Below are 9809 nucleotides of genomic sequence, written 5' to 3'. Positions count from 1 at the left end.
AGGGGACGAATGCGCCGGTGTCTATAACAGGCATGGGAAATGTGCAGGCGGATTCCGTGCTGTCTGCAGGATGCGTGTGGGGATGGGGGATACACGACCCTTCGCAAAGTTCCGCGGAGCCGTCCGCGAGTCTGAGAATAATGCGGTGGCCGGGGTAGCTGTAAGGGCCAGGGCAATGGCGATTCTGCAACAACTTCAGGGTGAGCCGCGGAGACCAAGCACGAAGCAACAGTCTCCTCGGGAGTTCACGACTACGGCGACGCAGGCTGCACGGTCGGGATATTCCGCTGCGTCGACGTACAGGGGTGCGAAGCATGGGCCTTGCGTATGGCCTTGGCCCGGGCAAGGCGGCGTTCTTGATGGAAGGCAGGATTCATGTTCCGTGGGATTGCAGCCACACTGTAGCGGGATCGGAGAGAGTCACTCAAACTGACCTTATCTCCGTGCTGCGTAGCAAAGGAGACGCCCAGTTTTGTTAAGATGGAGCGATCCGTCGGTGTAGAGACCAGGCGATGGAGTTGGCCAACAGGCTGGGCTTCAACAAGCTCCTCAAAGCTATTGTATGTCCCGGTGTGAAGAAGCTTGTCAGTAGAGGTGTGACGGGGGAGACCCATGGCCAGCTTGACCGCCTTTCGGATGATGCATTGGAGGCGTCCAATTTCGGTTTGGGTAAACTTGGAAAGGGGGTGGCGTATGTGACGCGACTGGTAATGAATGCTTGCACCAAGCGAAGGAGGTTAGCTTCTTTGAGGCCATGGTTGCGGTTGGCTATGCGGGCGATAAGTCTGTCAATCTGGTTAGCTGTGTTTTCAATGGTGCGGATAGTTTTGGTGTTATCCCCATTTTTTTTTAATTCGGAGTCCGAGAATGCGAATGGAGGGCACGTGCGTAATGAGGTTGCCTCGTAGCGTGACCTGAATATCAGGGGCACAGGTATCACGATGGCGACGCTTCGAGTGATAGAAGAAGAGCTCAGACTTTTGTGGTGAGCAGCTGAGTCCCCTCCTCGTTCGTGGGCGTAAGTGACGATGATGTTGGCAGCTTGTTGAAGGCGGTCTTGAACGTCACCATTGCTGCTCCCAGCTGACCAAACGGTGATGTCACCCTCGTAGACTCTGTGAACCGAAAAAAGGAAATGACTAACCCTTGAGGTGTGCCTTTACTGACCAAGGGCATGGGATCCGATTCAAGTCCTTGGACTGAGAGGGATGCTGTGCGACCAGTAAGAAAGTTGGCAATGTACTGGTAGGTGCGGGGTCCCAAGTGAAGTTGATTCAGCCCGCTTAGTATGCTTTGATAAGTGACTTTATCAAATGCCTTGGTCCAATCGATGCACATGATGACTTCAGTATCTTGCCGGGAGATAAGGGGGTTATCCAAAAATTGATGCTGAAGCTGCACCATAGCGTCCTGGGCAGAGAGTTTAGGACGAAAGCCTAGCATGGTGTGAGGGAACAGACCCTGATCATCCATATAGGCTTGAAGACGGGCCAGGATGACGTGTTCGAGTAACTTTCCCAGACAAGAGGTTAGGGAAATAGGTCTGAGATGGGCAAGAGCCAATTCCTTGCCCGGTTTAGGAATAAGTGAGATCTTTGCCGTTTTCCAGGAGGCAGGCAGACAGCCCGACGTCCACACTGTGTTTATGTAGTCTGTGAGCGCCTGCTCTTCGGCTCCAGTGAGGTTCCGAGGAAGCTTGTTGGTGATGCCGTCAGGACCCGGGGCTGACCGTTGACATGAGTGAGAGCAGCCGTTACTTCGGCAACCGTGATGGGGCGATCTAAGGTCTCGTTGGGGCCGCCGGTGTAATTCGGGGGGGGGGGGGGGGATGAAGGCAGCGGACGGAATATAGAGCTCCTGAAGCTGTCGAAGAAGCTCCTGCTCGGAACCCGATGACTTGTGGAGGAGGGTGATCATCTCATTCTTGGTGTGCTCCCTTTTTTTCTCTGGATTTAGCAGGCCGCGGAGAATATTCCAGGTCTGCGGAACATTATATTGTCCTGCATGTGGTCGCAAAGGACATTCCAATGCTGGTTGGTCAAGTTTGTCGCATGCTTGCTAATGTCCTGGTTGAGCTTAGCCAGGCGGCGACGGAGAGGGCGGTTGTGCTTCTGCTGCTGGAGTCGGCGCGCAAGGCCCTCCTTGGCTTGCCGTAAGTGGAGGAGGCGGGAATCAACCACATCAAGGTGAGCTTGTCCAGAGACTGTTTTGGTTGCACCATCACGTTGCTCGCGGAGTTTGGCAGTCCAGTCATCCAAATCTTCACAGTGGTCAGGTACGTTTGCATCACAGAGGGATCGGAAGACGTACCAGTCAACTAGCTTGTCGGAACGGGTGCTCGGCAGTTGGGGTCCATCCTAAACGAGGGTTTCAACAACATAGTGGTCACTTCCAAAATCATGACCAGTGTTGCGCCAGACTCAGTTGGCAATGTTGTGTGTGATGGTGAGATCACGAGTGGTGTCTCTCTGGGCGCTGTTGCCTTGCCGCGTAGGGTGTGCCGGGTCTGTGATGATGCGCATCTGATGTGATGGTATCGTAGAGAGTACCCCACGGCCTTTGCGTGACACATGCGGACACCCCCATTTAGGGTTCGGGGTGTTGAAATCTCCTACAATAAGCAGTGTCTGGCCTTGGGCGTAGGACCAAACCTTCTGCAGAAGTAACGCGAGGTTTTGAGACTGTTTGACGGCATTATAAATGTTCAGTATGTGGAGGCACTGTTGCTTCTTCTTAGGGGCAGGTAAGATTTTAAACATACTGTGGGCCGAAAGCGATGAGGTTTTCTTGGCATGCCGGGATGTTACGTTGCACTAGGGTAGCCACCCCTCTCCATGCAGGGGCATCTGTTTCTATGACTTGACAGTGAAAAGCTCGATAGCTGGGTAACTTTGCAGGGACCTCTGTCTCTTGCAGGGCAATCACGTCAGTGGTTGGGAGGGATCGGTGGCGTAGGTGATTAAGATGCTGTTGGAGATTTCCGCGCTTCGACCGAAAACAGCGACAATTCCACTGCCGGCCCTAAACGGGATTGAAGGATGAGGGGGTAGCCGGGGAGGATGAGACAGCAGAAGAGGAGTCGCCATTGTTAACGAAAACTAAGGAGGTGACCGGAATGCGAGTGTACGGAGTGTGACGCGTGGGGCCTGGGGCTGTGGTTTTGGTGCGGACAGGTGCGTCTTTCGGGAGGACTTTAGCTAAATGCGGGCTCAGGGTGGCAACCATATTTTGCGTGGCACCAACAGATGCTTTAATGTCCGCTAATTGATTGGCGAGAGCAGTAAGCTCCTTACAATGGGTAGCGTTTGCAGCGTCAAATTTGTTTCTCGAGATCCAGAAGATCAGCCACCGTTGAGTAGGTGTCAGTGGTGGGGTCATCAGATCGACGTTTAGGGGGAGGTGGGAGGGTAGGCTGAGATGCACTCATTACACGAGGAGCAGTGAGTTGAGAGGAGCATTGGGAGAAGGGAGGAGTACGGATGACCTGTTGCAGTTGTTTCATGTCGGCCTGAAGCTGACGCTGAGTGGCGACCACGCTCTCAAGCAAAGTGCGAAGGTAGGCAAGTTCGCAGCTAGGAGGGGGTGGTGGAGGGGCTGGGTTGTACAAGGTCTGACGGACGGGCAAAACAGGGGAACGGGAAGGCTGCTTATGGTTAGGGGAGGCTGCTGCTGCCCAGCTCACCTGAAATGATGGTCGCTGGTCACTGGGTGCATTCTTAGCCAGAGGGGGGGGGGGGGGGGCTGGGAACCACGGCTCTTCGACTTCGACGGGGATCGACGCCGCTGCCCAGTCGATGGGGTGGCCGGCTTGCTGTCAGACGCAGAGGACATACCTGGGAGCCTTGGGAAGAAGCCAGTCCGATCATGGTTGCACTGGGGGTCCTCGTCCTTACGCTTGCGGTTTCGGCTGCGGGCCCCCCGTTGCTGTCGCTGTCGGAGAACGAAAGGGGTACCTCTGCTGGCAGACAGCATCTTCAGTTGGATGAGCTAGGCCGCAGAGTGCACACCTGATGATGCACTGGTGCTCGTCCATGGGGTTGGCCAGGCCGCAGGCGACGCAGTAGGCTTGGTCAGGGTACAAACACACATCGGCTCGATGGCCCAGCTTGCCACAGGCGGAGCACACTTCGTGCTTGCGCTTGTGGATGTAGCACCGAATGATGGTGCCCTGGTAATCCGTGTAGTGAGGTACCCGGTTGCCCGAAAAAGAGACGGGCACCGTGTTGGTCTGGCTCATGCGACGAGCGTGCAGAGCGGTGGGGTTGCATGGCTGGACCACTGCATCGTGGATGTCTACAGCGGAGTGGTCAGGTGGGATCCCGTGAATAACTCCCTTGACCGTGTTTTCTGGGCAAGCGATGTATCCACGAGCGGAGAACACTGCGTCTGCCTCCCAAAGTGATGGAGGTGATTCGAGCGTATTTTTCCGCTCTGTCAGGGTCTGGAGAACTCGGGACGAGAAGGTTCTGCACCTTGTTCACGCTGAGGTAGTCTCCCCGCGTCTCCTGAAGCGCAAGACCAGCAGCCTGGCGTAGGGCATTGAACAGGGTAGGAAGACCCCGTATAGCTGGCGACGTTCAGCCCATCTCGAGGGCGGATGACGACTTTTATGTCGTCCTTGGGAAGTGGGGCCAGTCGATACTTCGGCACACTTCTTTGAGGTGGCGAAGTCGCGGAACTTGTTGCGGATAGGGGAGGCACGGCGAATGGCTATGAGGATGCCGTACCTTGGGGTGGTGCACTGGTAGCGGAGAGGGTGGCATGCTGGCTCTCTTGGGCGCGGCCGAAGGCTCGATGGTAGTAGGGCAGCCATCCCGTCGAGTCGGCATGTTCGTGAGGAGAGATGGCTTCGCCTTCAACTACGGTGACCAACTTAACCGTGGCACCGACCCGTTGAGTGGAAACGCCGGCCCCGCGGTTCTCCGGGGAAGAGGCGACGGTATCCGCGGCGCCAGCTGCACCAGCAGCCTCAGCACCCAGCTGCTTCTCCATGCCGGTGAGCGACTCGGCATCGGCGCTGCCTCGCTTAGGCTTAGCGAGGCGGCTCCGTGGTGGTCACCAAAAGAAGGCGATATCTCGAAGTCCGATGGGCGCAAGGTCCACAGGTTGGTCCCAAAAATGTGCAAAACACGTTCACAGCACGAACGAGTAGAGAACAAGTCATTGGAAAATAAAACGGCCACTAGGTCATAAAAACTACAGAGCCATGGTGAGAACCAGAGTTACTCGATATAAAAGTTGCGAAACTCCCCATAGGCCCCATGCCTACAAAAGTGGCCCTACGATTGGTGCACTGCTTTGGATCTTGTTTTACAGAGGGCGCCATCTTTTGGTGTCAAAAAAACTATACAACTTCTTCGCTGCTCAAGGACCTGGGCGAAAAAAGGTATTTGAGTGCTTACGTAAATTTGTTATGCCAAAGGAGCCCAATGTGATCAACTATGCAAGTGTTTTATATACATACGAAGCAAAAGTAGTAAAAAGAAATGCGACCATGGGGTCAACCGTCGCTTGCACACTGTCGTCTGCTGCGAGTCCTCTTCGGACTTCTGGCGGAAAAAAATAAATAAGTCGCTTCGACGGCTTTATGCAACCTGAAATTGATTATTTATAGCCGCTTGATCGGCTACTAGATTAGTTTTGGCATGCAATGAGCTGTAGGCCAAACGATAACTGCAAATTTAGTACTTCAGTTCGGACCTATGTTGTGCCGGAGTGCCCGCACAAGCGCGAATTGGTCGAGGGAGATGCGTGGACACAGAAACAATCGCAACCCAAAACCGGAGTTAAGATAGCAATTAATACCTTACGAAAGCACAAAAATAAAAAATTATGCACTTTAAAACAAAATTTTACGTTAAATTGTCAGTTTGAATAATTAGTTTGTTTTTTGGATAGTGCATGAGGCGGCCGCAGTGGCGCCATGATACGCACGATCCAAATCAGGGGGGTTCAGGTGCGGGCCGATTTGCGAGGCGGAGTTTCGCAACTGCCTACATCGCAGAGCTCTGGGTGAGCCCAGCCTGCTCCGTTCGGCCCCCCAGCGGCCCTTCGCAACAGAGGGAATGGCCGGAACCGCAAAATTTAGATTCCGCGAAATGTGCCCATGTCATATCTCCATCGCGCTTCACAGATCTATAAGTTCGAAGTGACAAAAGTATGCTTTACTTTCAATTTGCAGAGACTGGCGGCTTTCAAATTGACTTGAGAGTAAGAAGCCGCTGATCATAGAGTTTACTGCACTCTAAACGTTTCAATATTGCGTTACAGCTTTCAACAACTATCGGTAACATCTTGCACTGGATTAACTTTTTGTTTAGTCAACTACATTCCGGGTCCAAATGACTGAACTCTCTTTCGCACCCGGCCCTGTTCTTTGCTCTAACTGTAAACTCGTCATGAAACACGTGAACACCTAAACGGGGAAATGAAGTGTGTACGAGAAGCCCTCAACAAACGTCTCCAAACGGGCGTTCACGTAGTACAAACACAAATTGCCCCTCAGTGCTGAATGTAACACGTCAGTTTAATTCGCAGCTTGCCTACCACAGTCCCCCTATTTTGCGCACATTAAGACGCATTGCGCCTTCTGCCTCACCGTTCGATCGAGGCAACCACTTCATCCCGCAATGGCTAGAGTGGGTAAACGGGCTGGGTCCCGCTGTAAAGCAGCAGAAGACGAAAGTTTTATTATCGTTGGCGACTGATCGAATTATAGGCACTGATACAATGAATTAGCCACCACATTTGTAAGTAGCCTGTGCAGTGCGCTCACTGCGGATCTACGCGTAGACAGTGAACAAAGCTGTCGCTGAACTAATCGCAGCTGAATTTGTTTTCCTTATGCGAGACCGCAAAACATTTCAGTAAACTATGACTGTTATGGATCATGACAGTCATTCGCTGATAGGTGCATATTTATGCGTTATCCGGTTCAGACACTACAATCAATGGCAGGAGTATCGAATTATGTTCCTGCAATAATTTTATTTCTTTTTTTTTTTTTGGGGGGGGGGGGGGACGAGCGTTTTTAGCTTGTTAGTTTTCACAACATACCTTTGAATAAATCAGTTTTATTGATATCCTGCACCTGATTTACTGGCTCTGATTACTCTGTACCGACAGAAATTCAAAACTAAAAATTCTCCGTACAATTACCATCGCTCCAGCATTTGCTGAAGTCCATTAACAAAACGGAATATGTCAATTTTGTTGTTTGCGTAATTAAGAATGGGTGCTGGCACCAAAAAAATTTCAGCATTCAGTGTATCCTAGAGGCATTCCAGAGATAAGGCATGCCTGAGGGCAATACCATCCAACAATTACACTTACATTTATCGCTACACCATATACTGGGTGGTGCGACGATACTGGGACACTGAAATTTTTTCCTGAGCGAACCTCCGCTGTTTTTGCGCTCGAACTTGACGCGAAGGTCGGATTTTGTGGTCAATTTTGTTTGACACCGGAAAAAATGACGGTGCTCACGCATGGGCTCACGCATATGTCGCACAGAAGAATTGGCTGGCGATTAGGATACTCCCAAATGGGAAATTTAAGCGCAGATGTTTAGCTGTTTCTACTTCACAAAATATGTTGAGGCTAAGAATTTGGGACCGACATATATGGGCGGCGGCGGTGAGCCTGTCCGGTGGCGGCGCGAATTGCAGTATTCTCTATGACGTGCATAGCTGCTGCTTCGGCGGCGCTCATTTATGGATTATGGCTCTCGCTGAACTGTTCCTTTGTTTGGGAGCACTTCGTTCGTCTGAAGAAGTGATTTGGTCATCGGCGAACGTGCGATTGCGTCCGCTAGTCTGGTGTTATCTCGTCGGCTGTTGCCGCCACGGAAAACGACTCACGCAGCACCATTAAATAGGTTAAAAAGCCCCAAGTAGCCGAAGCTCAGTGACGAAGCCAAGGTGCGTTAACCAGTTGAGAAACCTGAAGAGAGATGTTGCATGACAATTTTGCAGGTAACAGTCGGTGGGGGTGGGAGGGGCTTATGTTACGCGTTGGCGCAAAACTACTGGTCTACAACCTAACCGTGGAGGCCACCACTGCTGAATGTTCATGTCTTTAAGTAACAATGTTAGTACCAGACACTCCATGAGTGGCCGTCTACAATAAGCTTTTAGAGATTCTCTTACATTACTGGTATTTCCTCTCACTAGCCAAAATGCTTAGGAAGCCCTCATATCCTGACTGTACATCAAATGGTTTCTAACTAGCATCTACCGTATACCTTTTTCGCTGCTATGCGCATTTTATATAACAAGCTGCACTAAAACAGACAAGTGTTCTTTACTTCGCTTAATTAAAGGCCGTTATTTTATTTCCTGAACAAAAAAGTCTGATCTCAACACTTTTACAAGCTCCGCACACTGCAGGGTTTCACTGGGAATCTGCCTGACGTTCTCCGTACAGAACTCTTGCACCCACCCGGAACCCCTTTTTATTAAGTTACCAGTAGCCCGATAGCGTGTCCGGATAGGTAAACAGTATGCGCCCCTCGACATGCTATCCATTTCAGCGATATTCTGAAGCAGACTCGTTGTCGCATTCCGCGCTGAGATAAGCACGTGGGTATCACGTAGTTTAGCGGTTGGTCGGCACCACAACATTATTTATTTTTTCAGGTGCATTTGACCATCCTGATCTTTTTATGACAAATGGAAAATGAGGCCAAGACGTAACCAGGTAGGCAGCAAGAAAAAAAAAAGAAAACAAAAGCGGAACTAAATGAAACACGTGTAACCGCATATATCCTGTGTGGCAGTTGGTGACTCACGCTCATGTGAGAAGATAGTTCCTCCCACAACATTAGGCTAAAATAACGTCATGTTTGGTAATAAAACTGGGGGACGAGCTGATTTAGATTCGTGTTAGGCGCTCCTAATTGGGTTCATTTGCACCCTTAAGCGGGCCCATATACACCTTGCGTGTGTTCGTTACGGTGTGTGCATGAGACGCAGCCTAAAATTGCGCTTTTGGACCCCCTTTTGTGTTGTCACGTTATCTCTCCTAGAGACCAAGCAGGGGGACTTTCAGCCCACTCCGCCTACCTTTCACATTGCGGGTGAAATGTAGGCCCTTTCCTTCTCTCCACTGTTTTATTCGCCCTCCTCTCCCGCCGTTGCTTATCGCGGAGGCAGTGCAAATACTCACACAAACAATAAAAAAAAAACTCTCACCTCCCTCGCGGGAACCCCTGTGTAGATGCGACGCATAGGCGGAGCGCCGAAGGGACCGCGTTTTATTGCGCGCATAACGTTGAGGGGACTGCGTAAGCCGGTCCCAGTCGATGACGACGTTGGCGTACTTGTAAAGCGGCGTGGACTCTAGGTGTTTGAGCCAAGCGTAGATGTTGCTTCGCCGGAGAACGGCACATGGGTTATATGCGCAGCTCGCCCGAAGGAGAGGAAACCGCGGAAGAGAGAGCACTGCACATGCGCCGGCCCCAGCGCGTCTGCCGCGCCTATGACGCAACGTGCCGCGGCTATGACGCAACACAATCCAAAATAATCCACTTTAATCCAATCCAATCCAAGCCAATCCAATCGAATCCAATCCAATGCCCCTCGCGAGAGAGTGTTCGCTATCGGAGAGGAGAGGGGGTGAGCGGCGGAGAGCGCAGCTGGCGCGGCGAGGGGAATGGGGGAGGGGTGGACAACGCCGACGACAACGACGACGACGACGACGACGCCGGAGGGACAAGGCGAGTGAATCAGATGCTCTGCATCTAAAACGCCTGGTACGTGGCGGACGCACCAGGCGTCGGCCGCGCGCCCTATTTGCTTCAAGGCACG

General features: G+C 51.9%; 1 protein-coding gene across 1 annotated transcript in view; it reads right to left on the bottom strand.

Annotated features, from left to right (window-relative positions):
* Positions 1–9809, bottom strand: part of LOC144146786 (lysosomal alpha-glucosidase-like) — a 152593-nt gene that overhangs the window by 132610 nt on the left and 10174 nt on the right. The window lies entirely within an intron of this gene.

The sequence above is a fragment of the Haemaphysalis longicornis genome, unplaced genomic scaffold (genome assembly GCF_048455015.1).
Source record: "Haemaphysalis longicornis isolate Haplotype H1 unplaced genomic scaffold, Haemaphysalis longicornis Haplotype H1 scaffold_7, whole genome shotgun sequence".
NCBI lineage: Eukaryota > Metazoa > Arthropoda > Arachnida > Ixodida > Ixodidae > Haemaphysalis > Haemaphysalis longicornis.
This window is presented reverse-complemented; position numbering and strand designations above follow the sequence as displayed.